Source organism: Balaenoptera ricei, chromosome 3, assembly GCF_028023285.1.
Source record: "Balaenoptera ricei isolate mBalRic1 chromosome 3, mBalRic1.hap2, whole genome shotgun sequence".
Taxonomy (NCBI): Eukaryota; Metazoa; Chordata; class Mammalia; order Artiodactyla; family Balaenopteridae; genus Balaenoptera; species Balaenoptera ricei.
In genome coordinates, this window is record NC_082641.1 from 94,065,609 (window position 1) to 94,091,215 (window position 25,607).

The window sequence follows — 25,607 nt, forward strand, 5'->3', positions numbered from 1 at the left end:
TTGTCATGTTTTAATTAATAGGTGAACATTACTAAAGAGATAATAAATTGGAAGACCTAGAACAAAACACTGAAATTTTGGGAAAAAAGTGAAAATAAAATTAAAGACCCAGATCAGAAAATAGATTGAGAAATTCTAACCTATACCTAATACATGTTCCAAAAATAAGAAATATAGCCATGGGAAAGAGGCTAGATTTGAAGAAATGAGAGAGTGTCTTCTGAGTTGAAGAAAGACATAGATCCTCAAATAGATAGTGACCTAAGTGGTAAATATGAGAAATAAAAATTCAGTCCTATATACACTATAGTGATACCACCACCCTGTACGACACTTTTGCATGAAATAGAAAGCAGTACCTTCTGGCAGGTGCTGTCCATTAATTTCGTGATTTGGGTGAGTAGCTCATGGCCTAGTTTTTGCCTCCACTTGCTCCCTTAGCCACATTCCTCTGTGCAGGGCAAGAATTATAGAACTGTACATGGTATGACAGTAGGTGAAAAATAGAAGAATCTAATTAAAAGTTGTTTTATAGATTTCCTACAAAGTAGCAACACTTATGCTGACTGTAGTGTTTTTCTCCATATGTGTGTGATAATGCATGGTAGAAGGCAATAGAATAAACTCTTTAAATGCAGAGGAAAAAGGATTCACACCCTGAGGCACTATACAGCACTAAATTATCCTTCAAGAGTAAGGATGAAATAGTTTTGGACAAAATCTAATAGAATTTACCTCTTACAGATTCTTGCTGAGAGGACTACAAAAGGATGGATTCCAGCAAGAGAAAAAGTGAATCTAAGGAATGGAGTGGGATATAAGTAATAGCGGTGAGTACAAAATAGTAGTAAAATGTGTGCATTTAATTCTAATGTAACACACAGTGATTTTATAGAAAAAAGAATGTTAAACTTAGGTCAGCTGAATTTACTTCAGTTGGACACTACTCTCTGCCTATGGTTTCAATGATTTTCAATATAGTGGCTCGCTCATTTTCAACAATTAAGTGTCCATTTCTCCTGCTAGCTGACTCCCACTACACTAAGAAAAGGTAAATAGTTGATATTTCAATAATGTGAGGGAAAAAAACAAAGTATTTTTCTTTGTAACCCCTGAGTAAGCTCACCTAGTGCTTATAAAAGTGCCTATCATGTAAAAGGTACTCAAAAATATTGATTGAATGAATAAATGTATTCTCCCTTATATTTTAAGAATAGTTGCCAGCACTTAGTAAGATTAGTTATTGGCACAGAAATTCATATCCTTGGTTTGTTTTTCTCAAAAGACAGTGATAAAAATCACTGTGATTTAAAACATGTTACAAAGTCTACATTTTTAAGAACTTATGGAAAGCTTCAAAGAATAATTTTGGGGGAGACGGCTTTCTGGGTGTTCTCTTTTAGGTCTTGAATAGATTAATCTTAGGTTAAAAAACAGTTGTTTTTTAAAATTTAATTTATTTATTTTATACAGCAGGCTCTTATTAGTTATCTATTTTATACATGCTAGTATATGTATGTCAATCCCAATCTCCCAATTCATCCCACCACCACCACCCCATTTGAGCAACAAAGAAGACTCGTTCTTGGTTGGAAAGGAGATACGTGTTTTTAAAGTTCTTCATGAAGTATTCTTTCATATGTCACCCAGTTATTTTTATATGGAACAGGCAGACAAGCTTCTCACCCTCATCCCAGAAGCAATTTCTGAGTCCAGGCTGCGTTGCTGCCCTAGTATTCATTTAGGGCAATCTCAAAGATGGCCTGGCAGCTCCAGCCTGGTGGTAAAATCATCATCTTGGCAGAGTACTGGTCATTTCCTTACACTCTTGCTCCATACCCAGCTTGCCAGCCAGTAGTTGGGTACCTTTAAGGTACCAGCACTAATAGTCAAGGTTCCTCACCTAATTTTCTGATTACCTTAGAAAGAAATGACTTTTGTCCATACTCTCATGGCCACCAAGCTATGTGAGACATTTATGCTAAAAGCCAGACTTTTCATGAAGCAAGTGGTTCAAGTCCCAAAATGTGCATGTTTTGGTATTTCTTGGTGAGTCAGCTATGAAAAAGTCCGGGTCTCGTATATGTTGTGTTGCTGTTTCATCTGGAGTTTTTGATTCTTAAAACTGGTGATGTGGCTACCTGCTGAGGTTGAGCTGCCACAGAGAGTATGTATTTGGACTCAACTGTTTAACCACTTAGGGCATCAGGATGAAAGCCACAGCTCATAATCCACGTTGAAGTCTCTTCTGCTTTCATGCCTTCCGTCCTTCTGACTACTAACAACTAGCTAGCATCCATGGATTTGTACAAAACTAAAACATAAACCTAATAAATATGTAATCAGTTTTTGCTCTCTTTTGCTCCCTATTTAAAAGAAAATGTATAATTTAGATCAAGAGTTAAAGAAATATAAATATAATTCAACTGATAGCATCCATTTGATATTAACACTTTCCCAGTCTTGGATAGAAAATTACCCTGATTTATTGGAATAAAAAGGTTTCCAGAGACATATAGTGAGGAGTTTGGTGCTTTGGGGCTTCAGAAAAACTTGTTTAGAGAAAAATTTTATGGAAATGCTTTTATTTACCCTTTCAAACTCTTTTCTTTGAAATTATTAGAGAGAGGGGACCATGTCCATTTTCCTTTAACTGTATTTTTCAATGTTTCAATAAGCATATAGTATATATTTTTCACATGTAATAAAATTAATGGTTATTTTGACAGTAAGACAGAAGGCTCACTGAGCATCTGAAAACAGCCATGATAGGTAGGGAAGTATATTATTCAGAGTCCACGTAGTTGGTAGAAACCAGAGTAATTTTAACAAGAGAATTTAATATAAAGAATGGTCATCCAGGAATTAGACATCTGATAAAGGGAACACTAAGGTTTCACAGACCGTCCCTAGAACTGAGAAAATTAAGGGAAGAGATTAGGATTCTCAAAAATTTAGAATCTTGGCTGAGGGACTCACAGAGCTTGGGCTCAGACTTCTGAGGAGAGGGTGTGGCTGAGCCGAGTTAGTGCCTCAGGAATGCCACAGAGATGCTGCACGGGACTGGGAACCAGACTTTTAAGGAGTGGGTACCAACCGGCTGCAGATGGGGCCAGTGAGAAGCCACAGTGATGTTGGCTCTGCCAGTGTTGGAAAAAATGCAACTGGAATCAGCTGCACTTACTGGAATAACCAGCCACTGCCAAGTGTATCTTTGTTGGATGGTGATGAGCGTAACAGGAATCAAAACAGGGAGAGGAAATAACCTAGAAGGACAGTATCCTTTTTCTCTTCTGTTGTCTACTCTCTCTCTAGTGCCCCCTATTGTCAGAGCCTAATGGCGATCCCGCTAGCCAAAGAGAAATGGTTTGCAGAGTCCCAGCCCCGGAATCACAAAAAGTGAGGAATAGAAGAGTGGATTTGAAGCTAAGAGATGATAGTTTACTAATGAGCACAGGAGAAAATAAAATAAAACTGACTTGTCTTGCTTGCCATCTATATGATTATTTCATGAAAAATAAGTTTAATACTTTTAGCCTTCATATTTTAGGGAAAAATAATCATTTTTGAGAAAGTATTTTTCTTGCTCAATTAACTTAATGGAGTCTGCAAAGAAATTACTTGGATAAAGATGGTTGGCTCAACATATGCATGTGCTTTCCCACATTTCTTAAAATAGCTGAAGAGGTATTTTAAAAAATAATCTTAATTATGTTAAAAAATAATAATTCACGACAGAAAGAAAGCAGAGGGGGAAAAAAGAAAGCTGATGAATTTGAAAAGGCACATCAACAAAGAAAGCAGGATAATGTCACTGCAGATGTGGGAGTGTTTCTCAGGGAGCTGCAACCTAAAAATCAATGAATATGAGAAGCAGATAAGGTTTCTGGGACATTGGGATGAGTAATAGGGTAATTTCTTTATGAGGAGGAAAACCAGTCAGTCCCCTCCTTTTATCTCCAAAGGTGCTGAGCAGTGGGCAAAAGGAGTTTGCTGTCAAGATAAAGTGATGTGTGTAGGCTGTGAGGCCAGAGAGGGAGTCCCTTGCATGGCTAGTGACCCCTGGAAGGGGCATAGAGTCAGAGAGTAGAAGACCAGCTACAAACTCACCTACAAAACATGCCCTGCCCTTTTCCCACAAACACCTGAGGTAACTATCTAAGAAAGGAACAGGTCAAACAGTGACTCTGGAGTACAAAGATGAACAGACAGCCAAGAATTGCATGAGGAAATCTGTCACTATGGAAGAGTCACCAAATTCACCAAATAGATGACTTTACACCTGAAAATTTAGTTATTTGAATAAACAAAAGTTAAACTATAATCGTTATTAAAGAGATGGTATAACGTCTATTTTTTAATTTCAACATTTACTATAGGTATTCCAAAATATGAACAAAGTATAAGCATATGTATATTGACTCATCCATTCCAGGAAGAATTGTAAAAAGGCTTTGGGTTACAAGCAGATACACCTGCGTTTGAACTCTGACTGCCCATTAATATATGTGTGATATTAAAATCTTGAAAATGACAGTCTGTTATAACATCTATTTGTAAAAAGCCATTATCAGAAGAAAAATGATTATCTTGGTAATCATAAACCATTGGTAATTTTAAAATAATCTTAATTGTTTTGTAAAAACAGTAATTCATGACAGAAAGCAGATGGGGGAAAAAGGAAGCAGATGAATTTTATTCATACAGAACAACATGAATCAACAACAGTATCTATACCAGTATAAATATCTTGGTAGAAATTTTAAGATCTCATTAGTTAGCTTAAAGGCAGAATAGACACAGCTAAAGAATGAATTAATATTGGGGTGCTTGTATCATTACATAAATTAGAGTTTTCTTTTTTTCCAGATATATGCCCAGGAATGGGATTACAGGATCATATAGTAACTCTGTTTTTAGTTTTTTTTCCTCCATTTAAGAAACCTCCATAACTGTTCTCCATGGTGGCTGTAGCAATTTACATTCCCATCAACAGTGTAGGAGGGTTCCCTTTTCTCCACACCCTCTCCAGCATTTATTATTTGTAGACTTTTTGATTATAACCATTCTGACTAGTGCGAGGTGATACCTCATTGTGGTTTTGATTTGCATTTCTCTAATAATGAGGGCTGTTGAGCATCCTTTCATGTGGCTGTTGGCCATCTGTATATCTTCTTTGGAGAAATGTCTATTCAGGTCTTCTGCCCATTTTTTGATCGAGTTGTTTGTTTTTTTGATATTGAGTTGTAAGTGCTGTTTGTATATTTTGGATATTGACCCCTTGTTGGTTGCAACTTTTGCAAATATTTTCTTCCATTCCACAGGTTATTTTTTCATTTTGCTGATGGTTTCCTTTGCTGTGCAAAAGATTTTAAGTTGATTAGGTCCTGTTTGTTTATTTTTTATTTTATTTCTTTTACCTTGGGAGATAGATCTAAGAAGATATTGCTATAATTTATGTCCAAGAATGTTTTGCCTATGTTCTTTTCTAGGAGTTTTATGGTGTCACATCTTATATTTAGACCATTTCGAGTTTATTTTTGTATATAGTGTGAGGGAGTGTTCCAGTTTCATTGATTTATGTGTAGCTGTCAAGCTTTCCCAACACCACTTGTTGAAGAGACTGTCTTTTCTCCGTTGTATAGTCTTGCCTCCTTTGTCATAGATTAATTGAATGTAGGTATGTGGGTTTATTTCTGGGCCCTCTATTCTGTTCCATTGATCTATATGTCTGCTTTTGTGCCAGCACCATGCTGTTTTGATTCCTGTAGTTTTGTAGTATTGTCTGAAGTCTGGAAGGGTCATGCCTCCAGCTTTGTTCTTTTCCCTCAGGATTGCTTTTCCAATTCTTGGTCTTTGGTGGTTGCATATAAATGCTAGGATAATTTGTTCTAGTTCTGTGAAAAATGTCATGGGTAATTTGATAATGATTGCATTAAATATGTAGATTGCTTTGGTAGTATGGCCATTTTAACAATATTAATTCTTCCAGTCTAAGAGCATGGGATATCTTTCCATTTCTTTGAATCATCTTCAGTTTCCTTTATCAGTGTTTTATAGTTCTCAGCATGTAAGTCTTTCACCCCTTTGGTCAGGTTTATTTCTAGGTATTTTATTTTTTGATGAGATTTTGTAAGGTTTTTTTTTTTTTTTTTTCTCTTTCTGATATTTCATTGAAATCTGCTGCATTTTTTTTTTACTGTCTCTTTCTGATATTTCCAAGAAATCTGTTGCATTTCATTAGTGTAAAGAAATGCAGCAGATTTCTGTATGTTAAGTTTGTATCCTGCTACCTTACTGAATTCATTTATCAGTTCAAGTAGTTTATGCCCAATGCTCACAGCAGCACCATTTACAGTAGCCAAGACATGGAAGCACCCTGAGTGTCCATCGGCAGATGAATGAATAAAGAAGACATGGTATAAACACAAACACACACACATACACACACACAGTGGAATATTACTCAGCCATAAAAAAATGAAATAATGCCATTTACAGCAACATGGATGGACCTAGAGATTATCATACTAAGTGAAGTAAGTCAGACAGAGAAAGACAGATATCATATGATATCACTTGTATGTGGAATCCAAAAAAAAATGATATAAACAAACTTATTTACAACAGAAATAGATTCACAGACATAGAAAACAAACTTATAGTTATGAAAGGGGAAAGGGGGGAGGAATAAATTAGGAGTTTGAAATTAACATACACACCCTACTATATAGAAAATGGGTAAACAATGAGGACGTACTGTGTAGCACAGGGAACTATATTCAACTATATTCAGTAACTTGTAGTAACCTATAATGGAATAGAATCTGAAAAGAACATATATATGTTATATCTATATATAACATATATATATGTATAATTGAATCACTTCACTGTACACCTGAAACTAACACAACATTGTAAATCAACTATACTTCAATAAAAAAAGACATAAATAGAAGAGCATGAATCAACAACAGTATCTATACCAGTATAAATATCTTGGTAGAAATTTAAAAATCTCATTAGTCAGCTTAAAAGCAGAATAGACACAGCTAAAGAATGAATTAACAAGTCAAGGTTTTATTTGTTTTCCAAGCATTCCAAGCACATAAAAAAGAGAGGGTGAAATGGAAGAAATAATCAAAGAAATTATTTATAAAACATTTTCAACGTGAATTATAATACTAATTGAAAGGGACCACCAAGCTGCAGGTAGGTGAAATAATAAAAGACACATAGTTTGTCTATTGTGTTCACTATCACACCCTTAGACGATTAAACAAGTGCTTGGCACATAGTAGGTGCTCAGAAAATATTTATCAAAAAATATTTATCAAGTGAATGAATGAATCTAAACATAAAATGGTAAATTTTGAGAACACCAAGATTAAAGAAAAAAAAATCCCAAATGTCTACAAAGGAAAAAAAACGTGAATTAGATTTTCATTGGACGTAATGAGAAATACTAAGTGGGGCAAAATTTCATATTCTGAGGGAAATTGATTTTGAAACTAAAATCTTATAGCTGGCCACATTAACGTTTAAGTGTGAGTATAAAATAAGACATTTACAAGTACGCTAAGACTCAGAAATACACTAATCTACAGATCCTCTGTGAAGTATTTAAGTTTGTGCTCTAGCAAAACAAAAATGAATTGAAGAAGGACATAGACTGGGGAGCAAATGAACCAGGAAAGCTTGTAGTGAAGTTCATTTAATTATGCTTCATTGAAAAAATAACAATCTGGGATTAAAATTCCCAAAGATATCAACAGAAGAAATAGTTGGTCAGAGCTGGGAGAGGGTTGAGTGGGGATTACTGGATAGGAGGGAAAAAAAAATTCCTGTTCAGTAGGTAAGTATACCAATACATTTTTAATTTTAGAAAATTGTAAAATGTTTTAAAATAGATTAAGTGTTCTTAAAATTCAGAGTATATAAGAATCTTTTAGAGTGTTTCATTTTAAAAAATGTTGGGTCAAATTATACGAGCATTCTTTTTTTTTCTTTTATTTATTGGAGTATAATTGCTTAACAGTGTTGCGTTAGTTTCTGCTGTACAATAAAGTGAATCAGCTATATGTATACACGTATCCCCTCCCTCTTGGACCTCCCTCCCCCCTCCCCCCATCCCACCCATCTAGGTCATCACAGAGCACTGAGCTGAGCTCCCTGTGCTATACAGCAGGTTCCCACTAGCTATCTATTTGTATATATGTCAAACCTAGTCTCCCAATTCATCCCACTCTCCCCTTCCCCCACTGTGTCCACATGTCCGTTCTCTACGTCTGCGTCTCTATTCCTGCCCTGCAAATAGGTTCATCTGTGCCATTTTTCTAGATTCCACATATATGTGTTAATATATGATACTTGTTTTTCTCTTTCTGACTTACTTCACTCTGTATGACAGATTCTAGGTCCATCCACATCTCTACAAATGACTCAGTTTTGTTCCTTTTTATGGCTGAGTTCCTTTTATAATATTCCATTATATATATGTACCACATCTTCTTTACCCATTTTTCTGTCAATGGACATTTAGGTTATTTCCATGTCCTGGCTATTGTAAATAGTGCTGCAATGAACATTGGGGTACATGTGACTTTTTGAATTATGGTCTTCTCAGGGTATATGATATGCCCAGTGGTGGGATTGCTGGGTCATATGGTAGTTCTATGTTTAGTTTTTTAAGGAACCTCCATACTGTTCTCCACAGTGGCTGTATCAATTTACATTCCCACCATAGATACTGTCAAATTCTCTAGAGTAAAGTTTACCAATTTATACTGTGCCAACAGTATTTAAAAGTGCTTATTTCCTGTACCTTCACAACACTTGATATAATCAAATGGCTTTTTCCTCAATCTGATTATATTTTGCAACTTGGTCTTTATTAGAGCAATGTATTATGGTTATCCCTTGAGATCCATAAAGAGAGAGATCTAACTCATTCTTTTAAATAGCTGTATAATGTTTCATAGTAGTTGGTACTTATTAAGATTATGCCTGTTTTGTTCTTGTTGCTGTTGTTAATAACAAATATCCTTCAACAACTATTTTTGTGTAGGGGAAAGTTGCAAGGTCAAAAGCGAGTATCTAATTTTAGCAGACACTCTTGGATTTCTTTTACTTTAAACTTTTCCTTTTCCTGACCACTCAATCCAAAACACTGTTTTAATTCACTCAAACTTCTTACTTCTCTCTGAAAAGTTTTGTTCATTTATTTGTTTTCCTGATATTTTACTCTGTTTACTTCTAGAATGTAAGCCCTTTTAGGTGGGGACTTTGTCTAACTTGCTATATGTCCAGTGTTTATAGCAGTCAGTAAGTTATTGAATGAATGAATGAATGCAAGTGTGAATGATAAACATACAGTGTCTTCCTACTTCCTTGCTTTTGTTCCTGCTATTCCCTCTGCTGAAAATATTTTTACCTGTCAAATTGTACTTACTTTTCAAGACCAAGTTCCAATGCTTCCTAATTCATGAAGCATCCTTTAATCTTCTTCCCTCAGAAGTGACTTTCTCTCTACTCCTGCTTCTGCAGTAGTTTGTACTACAGTCCTCACACTTACTTCATTCTGGCTTCTATCATAACAGCATCATTAGCTGTCCGTACAGCTGTCTTCTCAGTGGGTCATAAACTCCTGAGGGCAGAGACCATGCCCATTCATCTTTCTGTTTTCCAGAACTCTGATCATTGTACCTTGCACTTGACAGAATTTTTAACTTAATTAAAGTATTACCGTAAGTACCTTAATGCTTTTATAGGCTTAGTAGAAAAATATTCAAATTTGGAACCAGAAAATAAAAAGAGTATAAAACTTAGTTCTTTCACTCTTAGCTGTATAATACTCTGTTTGGATTAACCTCCACATACCTCTTTCCCTTTTGTAAATGAGGATTATAATCCCTAACTTGCAAGGTTACGTGTGAAGAGTAAATATAAAACATGTAAATGTGACGTACACATGAGGGTATATATGAAGCATAGTTCTTGGAACACAGTAGATGGGTATTTGTTGATCTTTCATTCTCTCAGTAAACAATGAGTGCTTGCTCTGTGCCAGACAATTATGACGATGATTATGATGAAAAAGTCCCAAGCCTTAGAATTTTCATGATAGATGTTTGTAATTTGGGGAAGGATAAAAACAAGGATAAAAAATAAGCATTTTCCTTTAAGTGATTAAGAGGTTTGAAGCTCGGGTACACACTATGTTGGAGCAAAAGACATCTCCAGTCTTAAGATGTCTTTTTAATTTATTTGAGATCAAATTCTATTTCATTAAAAGTTATTAAGCATAGAGTCTCCTCTTGATATAAGCCTCAAAATAAATTGAAGAATATATGAATTACTTTTGAGGTCTTGTTAGGTGAAGTAAGCAAAATCTATTTATATAAAGTTTATTAGCATGTGGAGTACAAGAGAAAATCTTGAATATTGCATTTACCAAAACAGTATAATAAAACTAAATTTAGTGACTGCATTTCAGATTTTTAAAATGTTGTCAACCAAACTCATTTAAAAAGCAGTCAGCTTAAAATATATAAACTTTAACTGTCTATCTAATTACTTGAAATAAAATCATGGTATTGTATTCTGCTTCTTAGGTAGAATGTTTTCTTTTAACAAAACATAGACCAAATAGCAGTATAATGTCTGAAATTTAAGTTTTGGTAATTTACTTTATGGTGCTCCATTTCTGTTATGTAAAATGAGCTTTTTTCTTACTCAGCTCCTTACTTGGAAAGTGTATAGTCATGATTTTTCACGCTGTGTCTTCTTCATTATTTAATTAGGGGCTCAGAAATTTCAGAATGTTGTCAATCATATAGAAGAAAAAAGTGATTTTGGGGTTTATGTAATTTAAGCTTTATATTATGACTTTCTCTTTTGACACATAAAATCTGTCATTCATATTTTCTCTTTATAAGTATTATGATTTTTTTACTTTAAAAAATAAAAGACAGTAACAGCAAAAAATCATTATAATTTATATCATAATAAATATTCATGGCATACTGCCTAATGCCCCTAATATTTAAAAAACATTAGAATAGATTATTTCTGAATATAACAATTAAAATAGCTCAAAGAGAAATTAATTTGATTTCCTTAATTATTTCAATTATTACAATTATTATTTAATTAGTTTAATTAAATAATAGAAAAGGTAAATCTTCAAAAATACAAGGTTGCCTAGAAGTAAAAAAAAAAAATTCACTGATCCCTTTTCAGTACTTCAGATAAAGCTGTTTTCCTTTATATTACTCAATGTTCATTTTCACAAGGATTCATAACAATAATGATGATTTCTTTTTAGAATTTTGATTCCTGGAAAATGTGAACTACTTGCTTGTTTTCTTCTCTCATCTACTAAGATTTCTGCGATCACTTTTTGCATTTCCTTTTTAGCTTTTGTTGTCTAGGAGCTCTCCACTGAACTTACTATTCAAACATAGCAATTATATTCTCACTGACATAGTTACCTCCTCCTTTTTCCTAAAAGGCCCTTGCTTTTTATCTTTATGTTAATTTCCTAGTGTACTCATGCATTTCACATGTAAATTTCTGAAATTCTTTCAAATGTTATAAATTCTTAAAAGGCTTTTCCTTAAAAATTCTGTTTGTGATTATTTGATGTAGCAGATGAAGAAATGGAAGTGACAGTTAAATCTCTCTCTCCACACACACACACAAACACACACACACAGAGTTTTTATTAAACAAAGCAAAGATAACCTTGTTTAGGTTTACTCACTGGAAAAAAATATTATTATTGTGGTGCTAGTGAGAAAAATGGAAGGAACTGGATCTTTGAAAACATTTGGCGGTCTGGGGAAGATGGGACAGAGAGAAATAAGTCTCCATTTTAAAGCCAGAGACAAAGGGGGAGAGTAAAGGCAGAAAGAGGACTGAGTCCCGGGAATAAACTTGAGCTTGCACTGAGTACATCATCACAGCTGGAGCACACCTCACAAATTTTTTCTCTTTTTACTTGCGTTGAATACCGGGTATTTTAGATAGATATACCACATAGACTTCTGTTAAAGTCTATCTGTTAAAACAAATAGACTTAAAAGTGAAAAATATCTCAAACACAATAGAAGTTAAAAGTTAAGATATTGTGTTTCTTTTGAGATTGATTGGCAGTTAATTTTGTCCTTTAAATGTATTTACAAACAGAATTATGAAAGGTAAATTTAACACTAACGTAGGATTCTTCATGTCCAAGGGATATTGACAAAGGTAGACCCAAGGATTGGTGGTGTCCTTATTTTAAATTTACCTGGAGAAACTGGTTTATTCTTTGATTTTCAGTCTCTTATTACATACGTGATAGATGACATTATGATCAATTCTGCTGACAGTGACCCCCAGGGTCACATTTATTAGCCTTCTACTTCTAGCGTTTTTCTAATCCAAGTGTAAATTAAGTTTGCCAGTTATGGTTTAAAAACTGTGACAGCTAATTAAGAGAAAATTTAGGTTGAGTTGATTGGCTGAATTTTGTGCCATAGGCAAGGTGATATAGGTGATATAGGTGAAATAGGCAAGGTGAATCCTCCAGAGCCCTGTTCATCACTGGATGACTTAATCACTTATCCTATTCTCCGATTTCTACCTTCCCATGAAACTCCTTGTTTTCCTGTTAAACTCTTCTACTTGGCATTAGGCTGTTACAGGTACACAGATCCGTAGGATAATTGGATTCAAGACTACTAGCATCTGAATTGGCCAAAATATGTTTAAATGAATTGAATTCAAAGTAATGAATTCAGTTAAAAAACACAATTCTATTCCACTGATTTCATTTTTTTTTTTTTTTTTTTTTTACTTTTAAGACTTGTACTGATATCCCGATGATAAGTAATGTTGCAAAAATTGTGAGAGTCCCACTAACTTTACATGCCACTGAGAATATCTGTGATTTGGCCACACTTTTCATTGTTTTGAGTTGAAACAGAACATGGCACATTGGAGTAAATTTTTAAGGTAAAAGGCTCCATGGAATAGAGAACTGATGGTCTTGCCTGAATTGGAAACAGAACACACGTCATCAATCCTATCTACTCTGCAGTTATTACATTAAATTTAATTCTAAATTAGTGTTATAAAAATGTATAAAATTAATGGTCCATCTTAAATCTTGCAGTATTTCCTTCTCTTCCTTTATAAATTATTAAAAATTTCATTAAAAAAAGAAAACTAAATAGTCACTGGTAACCATTAATAATCTTTCCAAATTTGCATATTGCCTTCCAATCTGTCCCCTTGTACTCCCGGCTTGTAACTTCCTGTTTACAGCAGGCCTTGTTATGTATTCATGAGGATGCATAACTATACTCACGATAAGGAATACATCACAATAAATCAGGATTAACTAAAATTTTCTCATATCTTCTTTATTTATCTTTAGATGATCTTGTTTGTTGAAGTTTTTAATAAAGAATTCCCGTTGAATTATTTTCTCTCGGTTAAAAAGTCCTGGTCTTTAACCCTGTGATGTCACATAGTTTTATCTTAAGGCCAATTCTAATAAATTGATAGTGAAGGCTCAGAACACTGTGCTGAGAAGGATTCTGAGTCTTCATAAAATCTCAGCAGGTGATTGATTAACAGTGATGTTCACAGAGGCAGGAGGGTGTTTTGAAGGGGAAAGTATTTATTACTGATTTTTAGAGGTATTTTTTATATTTTATGTAATATTCTTACCAAATACAAAAATAATTTAGTCTTTTGCCTTTTAAACCTGGTTTTACTGTTTAAAATAGTCCTTTTTTTATGGTGATGGGCAATTTTGAATTCTTGATTATGCTCTATTTCTGGGTCGATTGGAGTACCTCTTCATGTACCTTAACATACAAATACTAGATATTCTGACCACTCACATGTCTGAGAACAGATTTCTGCCTTAGTTCATGAAAAACAGATTTCATAGATTTTTTAAAATTAGACCACAGTCTTATTTCATCATTATTTGCATGTTTCTTCCTTGATCGTAGTCTATACAATGGTGAAAATATTTGGAGTCAGCCTGGTTTGAATCCTTTGTGGGAAACCACTTTCTTTTTTCTGAACTAACATATGCAGAATTTATTTCTTCGTTCTCATAGCTTAAAAAATATCAGAATTCCCTTTTTTTCCTTATAGTTCAACAATTTATCAATAGGTATATTTTAGTCAGTCATATTAGAACACAGTGAGACTTTTCAGTTTGCTCAGAAAATATTGATTGTGCTTTTCTCTGATTGCTTTTGTTCTGAATCTTCTGTTCTCTCCTTTAAGAAAATTACTTGTTTGCCTACTTTGTTCTGTTTCCCATCCTCTACCTCAGTCATCTTCTTTTGCATTTAATTTTGTCCCATTCTTCTGAGTTCTGAGAAGGCTCTTGAGTTTTTTATGCACTTACCTGATATACACCTTTTTAGAATTGACACTTCTTGCTACAACACAAATTTTAACTTGTCTATAGCATTATTTTTTAGCAATTCATCCTTATTTCATTCATTTGACTTTTTGCCTCAACCAGTTATTTATAATAGCCTCCTTTTATTTAATAGCAACCATGTCTCTTGAACTTTACTGAATATGTCAAACAGTTCCTGGAATTTTTCTTCTGATTTCTACTCTAAATTATTTTCAGAAGTGTCATTTATCTTCTGAATCATTACCTTATTTGACAATATTTTTCATAGGTCACATGTCATTTTTTTCTCCCTCTCATACTCAAATAATGTAAGATCAGAATTTTCAACAAACAGAGAAGACTGACCTTGGTCTTGCGCTTTGTCCACAGGTGTGATAGAAAGTTTCTATTCTTGGATAAACAAATTGGGTTGAGGAGCAGACAAAGTAGTGTCCACTTAGATTCTAAGATTCTGTCAGATTTTCATATACTATACTCTCTTTTGCCCAGGTGCCCCTTTTCTTTCTTCCCCAAGGCCTTGTTATCACTATGATATTGAATGAATGCAGTATATCAAACAGAACAATTTCCAGAAGAATTAGAGCATTTCTTTATTCAGAGATTCTTCACCCAATAAGATATTGTTCTGAGAAACACTGACCAAAAATGCACTGTGCTACTTACTTCACTATTGTCAGGGATCTGCAGTCTCAGTTGTATGTGTGTGAGAGGGGAGGGAGGAAGAGTGGCCAAGGAAGCATTTTACCTACCCTGAGGGGTGGTAGCTAGGGATTGGAGCAGAACAGCTGCCAACCTAGTGAATAGTGGGCCTTCCTGGAACTAACGAGCAAAGATGGTCAAGTGCATCAGCCTCTTCCACTCTTTTTTATGATAATTTTTATATCATGAAGCAATTCAGAACATTTCATGAGCTAAAGCCTTGAAAGGATTTTCTCAATCTAGATTTTCACTCAATCAATGAAACATATTTATGTCGCACATGGGGGGCAATGGAAAAACTGCTTCAAGTTTCATTTCATTAACTTCTATGTAAATATGAATATTTTTTGAATGCTTTATTTTCTAATCTTCTCCCATATGAGAGCAAAGGAGGACACCCAGGACATCATTTCACCCTTCCCTCCCCCAAGGAAATTGAGCTCTGTCTTTCATCAACACATGATTAACCTAACTACCATTCCAAACAAAATAGCACTGTTACTTTCCTGAACATGTTTATAAAATATGCAAATCCAATTTGTCCTTTGCTTCATTATTGCATTCATTATTTAGTTTCATTATAAAACATTTGAGGGTAAGAAAGGATAATTAATGTAATTAAGTTTCCACGGTTTAAAAATTTCCTAATTTTAGTAAATATTTTAATGGAACTCCAGCACAAAAATGAAGATAAAATTCCTCACCTTTATTATCACAGCACCAAATAGAACAAAATAATTATTCTGAAACTCAAAATATGCTATAAATGAACATTGATTATTTAATAGAAAGCCACTACACTATACCTATAGATTACCAACATATGCACATTTTCTTTTTCTATGTTTCTGGATGGACAGTTTAGGGAAAGTGGGAGGAATGAGCCTTAGCTAGTGCTTTTTAAAGGACTTACATCTGTATTATCAGATTATAGCATGCCTGAAACATCACTGAACATGCATCTCCATTTTCTTTTCCTTTTGGTCTACTTTGAGATTAAAATTTAACCAACATTGTTTTGAAAATGTTTAAGTATCAGACCCTGTACTAAAAATTTTATTCATTTCCTAATGCTCATGTCAGCGAGGAAGAAATTTTCCTCTACCCTTCTATGTTCTTCTAGCTGGTATAAAAATTAAATTGACATGAGACAGATTAACAGGAGAAAAATCAAACAAAAGTTTAATAACATGTATACATGGGAGAGACCCAGGAAAACTAAGTAAGTTGCCAAAATGGCCAAAGCCCTCACCTTAAATACCATCTTCAGCTAAAGGCAAAAGAAAATGTTACAGATAGTGGTTTGGGACTTCAAAGGGGAGGAAGGCAATTCACATGAAGATAGAAAAGCAAATGCTTGGTAAATAAATGTCTACTGGGCCATGCAGAGACAGTAGGACACAGAATGGACTCTGATCTCTAGGCCCTGCTGAGTTTCCTCCACCACTTTAGCCCATATTCTTTGCAGATACCTCTGGTGATAGCTCTATTCCGGAAACAGGCCTGGAATCTATCTAAATTCTTTAGGCAGTTAAGGGGGAGGTAAAAAGAAAAACTTTCTGAGTCTTCTGTTTCTTAAAAATTATCAGCTTGAATTAATCCTCATGCCAAAGAGACACATTTTGGGGTGGAAAATTTTTCTCCCCTGCACTCACAGAAACCAACAGGGAAACTGGGGTATGAAAACGGGTTGGTCAATGTGCTCAAGATTACCCACCTGGTCAGAGGGAAACCTAGGCAGAGTGGAAGTACACTATGCTAGTGTTCAGGATGTGAAATGAGAAGTGTGGAGTGCATTCAAAGACTGTTTAAACTATTCTGGTGCCATTTTATCCTCCTTAGGTGAAGTGTATGTGAATGTTTGTATGTTAACGTCCATAATTGAATGGATTGTATATATTTTTCTCCTCCTTGAGGCATGAAAGTCCATTGTTATTCTTAAATTGGCTATCATTTACCATTTGTACCCTTTAGGTCACCTAGAATAGTTCTTTATCTGTCTTTCCAAAAGCTACTGATATTATCAGATAATTGCTAATTTTCCCTTCAATATTTAAACCAAGAGTAGCCAAATGTGTGTTTGATGTCCTTATGGAGGGATAGGGAAGCAAGTTTTGCTTCCATTTTTGTCCTAAAATCCATTGGAGTCCTTTGACATTATTTTTTTCCTTTAGACCTAAGTCCCAGAATTGAATTCAAATCACAGTCTTGGTTCAAATCGCATGCTCATTGTTGGTCCACATCTATCTGTCTAACTATCTAAAAATAATAAGCACATGTGAACACAAAACATAAGCCAAAGCTATGACCTTGGAAATAATGACTGGCATCTAACCATATGCCCTCCATCCCTTTGTCTCTCTTAATCCAGGCTAAATATTATCCTTCCTTTCTATATGTGAAAGCTGTATCTATTGCTTCTATGTATATTACACATAGTCATTTACACACACATACACAATACACACAAACACACTTATCTGTTGTTTAAACTTATGAGAAAGAATATCATACTATATGTAGTTTTTTGGGGGAATTAATTTTTTGAAATATTACATTGCCAAGATTCATCTGTATTTTCTATGATACTATAGTTTGTTCATTTTAACTTCTGTGAAATGTACCACATCATAGTCATCAACTCTCCAATGGAAGATCGCCTTTCAAAATAGGTTCTTTCAATAGTGAACAGTGCTGCTAAAATATTCTTGAATGGGAATTCTGTTGTAAATGTGCATGTATTTCTCTTGGGAATATATTCATAGAATTGGAATGTCTGGGTCCCAGGAATTATGTGGCTCATCTCTAGGATATAACATCAGACTCATTTCCATATGCCTGCAGCACTTCCCATTTACATTTTAAAATTTTTATTGATACCTTGGATATATACAAACATTGATGGGTCTTTTGATAAATATACAACCAGTGAATATTCAATGAGCATCAACAGGTAGTTAGTGGGCTGGACTTCACCCTAGAGGCAAACCAATAAATCGTCATCACAACCCCTCTTCTCAAAAATTTTACCATCTGGTAGAATTCAACCTTCATTTGATGATGTGGGTTGAAAAAATTCACACACACACACACACACACACACACACACACAGAGAGAGAGAAATAGCCCTGTTTTGGCTATGTGTAAGAAAGAACATGGGCAAGACATATAAGCTCCTAGAACTTCTGCAAATTGAGGGAGCTGGGCTAGATTAGTACCTTTCAAACTGTGTCCCGTGACGACCTTGCTCTGTATGTCTATGAAAGTGTGGATGTTGGAGATTTGTTGGTAGCTGAAGGTGGAGGTAGGGGAGGGGAAGAAGAGACAAGGCTGGGACTCTAGGAGATCCATCAACACTGCTAACAAAGCAGCTTCACTTTCATCTCTAAGTTTTTTGTATTTCATGTGATGAAGTTTTTCTGTTGATAGGACAAATCAAAAGTTTGAAACATGCTGGAATAGGTGATCTCTTAAGTCCCATTCTGCCCTAATGTCTTGTGATTATGCATTGTATTATTTAGGACAATTGATGCTAGCTGCTACAACTGATAAAGCCCCAAATCTCAATGGCTTAATCAACACAGGTTTATTTTTCACTCACACATAGCATGCTATGTGTTGGCAGAGGCTTTCCTTCATCAGGTGACTGAGGGACACAGCTCTCTCAGTCTTGTGATGCTGTGCTCTCACCCTGTGACCGCTTAGGTTGTAGCAGCATAAGAAGAGAAGAATGGAGGAAGCACACCCAGCTTTAATTGACTCCGCTCAGAAGTGACACTTGAGTTCACAGCCCATCGGCTAAACCAACTCACATGGCCCCAACTTTACCACAAAGCGGGCTGGAACATGTGGGGGAACACATGGGATATTTGGTACACAGTAACTCTAGCTCATGTACCAAGTGCAAGAAGCATAATTCAGATGCAAAATGGCAGGTGATCAGAGTCAGGGTGACATACAGTTAAATAGTGGGGATTTTCTCAGTAAGGTACTTTGTTATCCTCAAATAAGGTATTCTTTTCAAAAGATTTCCAACGTGGTCTTTTATTTTCTGGAAAATATACAGTGTTTCTCTGAGAGCCCATCATTTTCTTGCTTTTAGGGTTGAAAGATAAAATACAAAAATTGGGTTATTGGTCTTTATTGTACTAAAATTCAATTTTTAAAAAAAAGCAATTTCTGGGCTCTACCAGAGGGAGTAGCTACAGCAGTACATCAGCCCGAGCAATCTGTTTCCTTCTACGCAGATTAAAATGCATGGCCCTTTCCTCATGAAGCGTGTGCCTGTTTTTTTCTGTGTTGCTCTGAGATGAAGGAGAACACAGAGTACAAACTGTCTTTCTGACCATCTTGTTGTGACTTTATTTTATTTTTGAGCTTGACGATATTGCCTTTATCATCCTGTTCTGCATCTCATCTCTCAGTGGTACAGCATGCTCGATATGAATCACTTTCTCAAACAACAGATTTAACTTTGACGTTGCTGATGATCAGGAGAGGTTCAAAGATTGAATCAGAAGTGTTTAAATTATTTTGGGAAAGGACCACTGCTGAGTTACTGTGCTCTTTGGAGGGTGATTCTGGTGACTCGAAGCAACAGTAGAGCACAATGAAAAGAAGCCTATGCCTGGTGTGAGGGTATAGCTGACAGGAGGATTGGGAAAATAGTTCACTTAGAGAAGCAAAGATAAAATTATAAACAGAGTGATGTAGGAAATGGCTGACATTAGGGGACATGCTTCAGCTGCCTGATTAAAAAGAAAAAAACAAAACAAAACACTGAAGACTATGAGAAGGAAGAGGGGGGAAATTAACTGGTGTCAGGGAGAGAGGCCAGAGAGGAGATGCCTATTGAAATATTTAGAGAAATATCTTTAGGAGCTTAAACAATTAGTCCTGCAAAGGAAATGACCATTTTGTTTCCTAACCTTATTTTTAAATGTTGCCTAACTGGGGCAAAGCAGATCTGGGGACAAAGAAAATGGGATAGGACCTTGTTTTTCTTCCTGTCAGTTGAAGGAGCACTCGACAAAGGAACAAATAAAGCTTCTTGCTTGGGTTCAACAATTTGGATCATTTGGTTGTTTGTACTATTGCTTCCTGTGTTTACTTGAATCCAAGTAGGAAAGGTGGTTCTTTGCAGTGTGAGTTAATGAAGCAACTCCCCAGTGGTTTTCTGGTAGGATTTTGCTCTTCCCAACAACGTACTCTACCAGTTTTCTTGAGAAAACCTTTTGAGATCTTCACTTAATGTCCCAGGTGTTAAAGCCTTTGAATCATCAGCTGTAAACACCAAACAAACAATGGCCATAGGAGATTTAGAAAGATAATTAGAAATCTAAACTTTTTGGCACATTAGACTGAGATAAATTTATAGCTGAATTCTGACTGAACATTTTTCAAATGTTTGGATTGTGGCTTGGAAGAAAGGTATTGTAAATTCTTAACGGAAAGGAAAAGAAACAAAAACCTACAGTGACATGTAGTGTCAAGCACATAACAACAATTCACAAATATGTCTGCTTAGGTTACAGATGACCGAAGGAGGTTTCACTTTGGACAGGAGTAAACAGGAGATGAGCAAGCGTCTATCCAGAGTCCTTTATTGGTATAAAAACACCTTTAAATCCCAGTCTTCAACCAGTGCAGCTTACAAGTACAGGATCCCAAAAGGAAGGATTCACTAAAAATAACTACAAGATGAATGTAGTTAATGTTGAATTTCAATGACACCTGACAAACCTAACCTCAGTGGTTGGTCCACTGATATACAAGCGCACATGAGGAGGCTCCTGAGTGCTGAATGATGTGGTCATGCAAATCCAGCACGAAAAGGCGGCTTCTTTAAGAAGTTTCATTCATATCTACTTAGGACTGTCCCCAAATTCCAGAATTTCCTGAAAATCTGAAGGGGAAGTCAAAGTGACTGCAGCATTTTTCTTTTGGAGCAGGTAGTAAACAGAGTCCAGGCAGTACCATCAGTAGAATAATTGGACCTAATAGCGAGAAAGATTTTTTGCTTGTTTCTTTAAAAAAGAGAGAGAGAGAGAGAGAGAGAAAAGGAAGTGTGTGGATTTCTCCAGACACTAGTCCAGACATATTTCCTTGCTCAAGTTCGGGATGACAGCAACTGTTTCTTGGTTTTATATTTATGTCTTTGATTAACTATGCTATCTACAGCTTTGCTCATTGAGTCTAATACCTCAGGTTATGGGTCCCTAAAGTTGTAAATTCAAATTCATATTCTTAGTGGGATTGCTTATCACTTAAAATGGTGCTTTCATTTTGGAGTTCCTAAAACTGCTAGATTATCCTGTAACTTAATGATAACTACGCAGGTGAAACCCTTAAATAAAATAAAGCCAAAAATGTTAATGGCTGTCAAATTACTCAGCATAAAAGCCAAGAAATAATGGGTTTACAATGCATTAGCTGTTTCAAAAGAATTGTCAATTAAAGCGCTCAGCCAGCTGCAAACAAATTCATCAGACAAAAGCAGGTACTGATAAAATATTTAACTCCTTAAAATAATACAAGAAGATTAAGGTGTCAAAGTTGATGAAAATAATTATTCCACGGTAAAAGCAGGGTCATTTTCTTCCTTAATCAAAAGCTCTGATCCTACAGTCACTGTAAGTGCATTTGGTATGCAGGTGAGAGAAGTAGAGAGAAATCTGGGTGTCTGGTCAGACTTAAAGTAGCCCGAATGTTAGCAGGATTATTGATGGATGTGATATCTCTGTAGGCTCGTAATAGAACACCTTATATTTGTTCAGCATTTTGTGCTTCACCAAATACTTTCACATATATTATTTCACTTAATCTTCTCAAGACTGTTGTTACTAACAAGAAGTTCAGAGAGGAAAGATGAATTGCCCGAGTTTACATGGAGACCATATCAGAAGTCAATTTTCTGATTTCTCGCACAGCGTGATTTCAGCCACAGTATAGCTGTCTTTTTGGTTAAGGCAGCTCTGATGAGCTGCTTGCCTCTTTGCTCTAGTGCAATTTATATGACTGCAAAGTAACAACATAAGCAATTTTCTTGACAAATTTCAATATTCTTTCTCAAAAAAATGAAGGAAAAAAACCCCCACAGAGCTGCCTGAGATGATCTAGTTCAAGCCGTTTATTTTACAGATGAGGAAAGCAAGGTCCAGAATGGCTAAACAATTGGCCATTGAGTAAGTTGGAGAAGAGTTGAAGAGTTGGGAATGAACCAACATGCCTTACATACAAAGCCAGGGAGTGTTCTTTCTGCTCTCCTGGGATGCCTCCACCTTGCTCATCTCCCCTCTTGCTCATGCCACTTCCACTAAAACTCACGGAGAACTCACTCTGAAGGTCAAGTAAGTTATTGTGGCCTCACATCCCTCAGGGATATTGAGACATACAAACGGATTTCCTAAAATAGAAATGACTTCTTGTTGCGTGAGGGTGGGCTCCGGGCTTCAGTGCAGCACCATGATTTTGATTTCTGGTTTACTCTGATCTGTTGGTTGAATTGTCCCTGATTTGAATTCCTGCCTTCATGAATGTGAGTAGCTCCTCTATAAAATTGTTTCAGTAAATCCTCAAGTATTTTGATAAAAATGTATCTAATACTAAAGAGGCCAAGAAATGCTGTCTTTTTAAAATTTACACTCATAAAAAACACCTACTAAATGTAATTGGGGGTGATTATATATCCTGTTTGATAAAATTATTTGTGATTGCTTTAGGCAGCAAGAGTGGTCTAAACTTTAAGGTAGAGATAAATTGTGTTTTTGAAATTTTAGAAGGGAAACAATGTCAGGGTCATTTTCATGTCTATGAACTTCTACCTATTGTAATGATGTATTTTGGCCTCTGAACTGAATTGTTTATAGAATAGAATAAATCACTGAGAAACCAGAAAGGCTGTACAGTGATCAATAATTATACCAAGTTAAATCAACGTTATCATCATATGAAACTAAAAAAATCTAACATTTTGTATTATATGACTGAGTCTTGTATATTTTAAGGTTGTTTAAACAAGAGAGCATTTGTGATCATCATAATCCAAAGCTATTTCCAAAACCAGTTGGTTTTTAACTTTCAAATGAAGAACACAATGTTACTTTTACTTCATTTATAAGCCTCAATGAATAACGACTTTATCATCTAAATAATTTAATAGGAATTTCTAAAATCTAAATTGATAAATTATTGGAATGCTTTTAATTGATAAAGAAGAAAATAACACTTTTGTTGGAATATACTTTCTCTTATCTGCCTCATCATTCTGAGAATGAAAATCAAACAAAACTTATGTTATCTGGAAATGCTAAGATTACATCACTGGCTAATGAGTAGTATCAGTGATGAGGACTAAAGGAGTGAGAAATAGCTGGTGCCAGCCCCGCCTGCAAGGGACAGTTCCCTACACTTGCCTGATTCTCTTGTGATTCACTTGAGGGATGAATCTCAGTCATCGTCTGCCTATCAATATTCCCAAAGGTCCATTTAGACTAAAAGACATCAACAAGGCTCTATAAAGTTTATTTACATTCAAACTCTGCCTCTGTTATTGGCAAACACCAAAAAGCTAGCAGAATGCTGAAAATAAAGCCCAAATTGTCCTCTTGTATAACTTCTGAAGACTTTTTAATTAAAGGACCAAGATTGCAAACAGATTTAGGATTCTCTTTCAAGTAAACGATTGAATACTTAGATCAACTGCAGAAAGTCATTAACTCATCTGATCTTTTTCAGTACACTGAACTTGCTAAGAACATGCTAACACAGGCCTTTCCATGATGGGATTTGGCAGGCTATTTTGAGTTCTTATCGGAGTGTAGAGGTAATTCTTCTCCACTGTGCTCCAGCAAGAATGTCTGGAGCAATATCTCCAGCTGTGGTGCAGGCGTATAGAAAGGATAGTGACTTGATGGCCATGGGAGTAGGTGTAGGACGTCTCAGCTTATTTGTACACTGTACCCACTCCAGTTTTCATAAGGGACTGGTAACATAAGCTTGATCAAAACACAGTGTCTTGGTCTGGAAAAGAGGGGCAAAAGGAAAAAGGAAAAAAAAGAGGGCCAATAAAGTATTTGTCATATAGATAGCCTCATGACCAGTGGTCCCCAACCTTTTTGGCACCAGAGACCAGTTTCTTGGAAGACACTTTTTCCATGAACTGGGGGGTTGGGGATAGTTTTGGGATGATTCAAGGACATTACATTTATTGTGCACTTTATTTCTATTATTATTACATTGTAATATATAATGAAATAATTATGCAACTCACCATAATGCAGAAAAAGTGGGAGCCCTGAGCTTGTTTTCACTTGCCACTCACTGATAGGATTTTGATATGAGTCTGCAAGCAATTGATTTATTATGGTCTGTGTGCAGTCAAACCTCTCTGCTAATGATGATCTCTATTTGCAGCCGCTCCCCAGCACTTGCATCACCGCCTCAGCTCCACCTCAGGTCATCAGGCTTTAGAGTCTCATAAGAAGTGCGCAACCTAGATCCCTTGCATGTGCAGTTCACAGTAGGGTTCGTGCTCCTTTGAGAATCTAATGCTGTGGCTGATCTGACAGGAGGCGGGGCTCAGGCGATAATGCAAGTGATGGGGAGCGACCTTAAATACAGATGAAGCTTTGCTTACTCACCCGCCACTCACCTCCTGCTGTGCAGCCTGGTTCCTAACAGGCCACGGACCGGTACCGGTGCATGGCCCAGGGTTTGGGGACCTCTGCTCTAGACTAAGGAAAAAGAGCCTATAAATTAAAACAGCAAACTATACAAACAGTACTCACTTTGCACAGTAGTGCAGGACTATAATAATGACTGTGTAATCTGAAAATATACAAAATGATCTTAATAATCAATGGGAAAAATTAGAATTGTCCCAAGACCTTTAAATATTTTTGTCAAAACATTAAAAAAAATTTCTTACTGTTGGAGAAAAATGAAAAAAAAAATAGAAAAACTAACATTTATTTAATACACTGTAATTTAAAACATTAGAAACATTGAGAATTAAAGTATTTCAATTCCCTGTATAAAATTTCTTAAGAATAATTTCAACAGTGCTTGCCACCTTGTTCTCATCAAATACCTTACTATATGGAATGGCATGTATTCTATGTCTTGGTGTACTGTCACACTCCTTTCTAATCATGGATTAGCTTCCAATATTTTATTCTTTGCAAGTGTCACGGGATTGTTCCAAGTCTTCCTTTAATGTGAAGGTTTTTGCTCGTATCACTTCTTCTAAAACATCTTCATTCTTTCGGCCATAAATTCATCTTCACCCAGTTTCCCTGGCTGCATATCAGAGTCTCTTGAATGTTGGCACCGCCACCATTCCTATGATCAGCTATTTCTTCTATGACCCCATTTATTTTCTACGCCAAATTCACTTCCAGAGTTACCACTTTTTGTTTCTTTGCTGTGATTTCATCTTTGTTGATCATTTGTTTCCCTCTGTTGATTACC

At 35.6% G+C, this 25,607-nt stretch overlaps 1 protein-coding gene across 3 annotated transcripts in view; it reads left to right on the forward strand.

Annotated features, from left to right (window-relative positions):
* The first annotated feature begins 746 nt into the window (after nucleotides 1-746).
* Nucleotides 747-25,607, forward strand: part of KCNN2 (potassium calcium-activated channel subfamily N member 2) — a 323,776-nt gene continuing 298,915 nt past the window's right edge. For all 3 annotated transcript variants that reach the window (XR_009502375.1, XM_059916898.1, XM_059916899.1), the window contains exon 1: nucleotides 747-830. The gene's annotated coding sequence lies outside the window, so the exon portion shown is untranslated. The remainder of the gene's footprint in view (nucleotides 831-25,607) is intronic.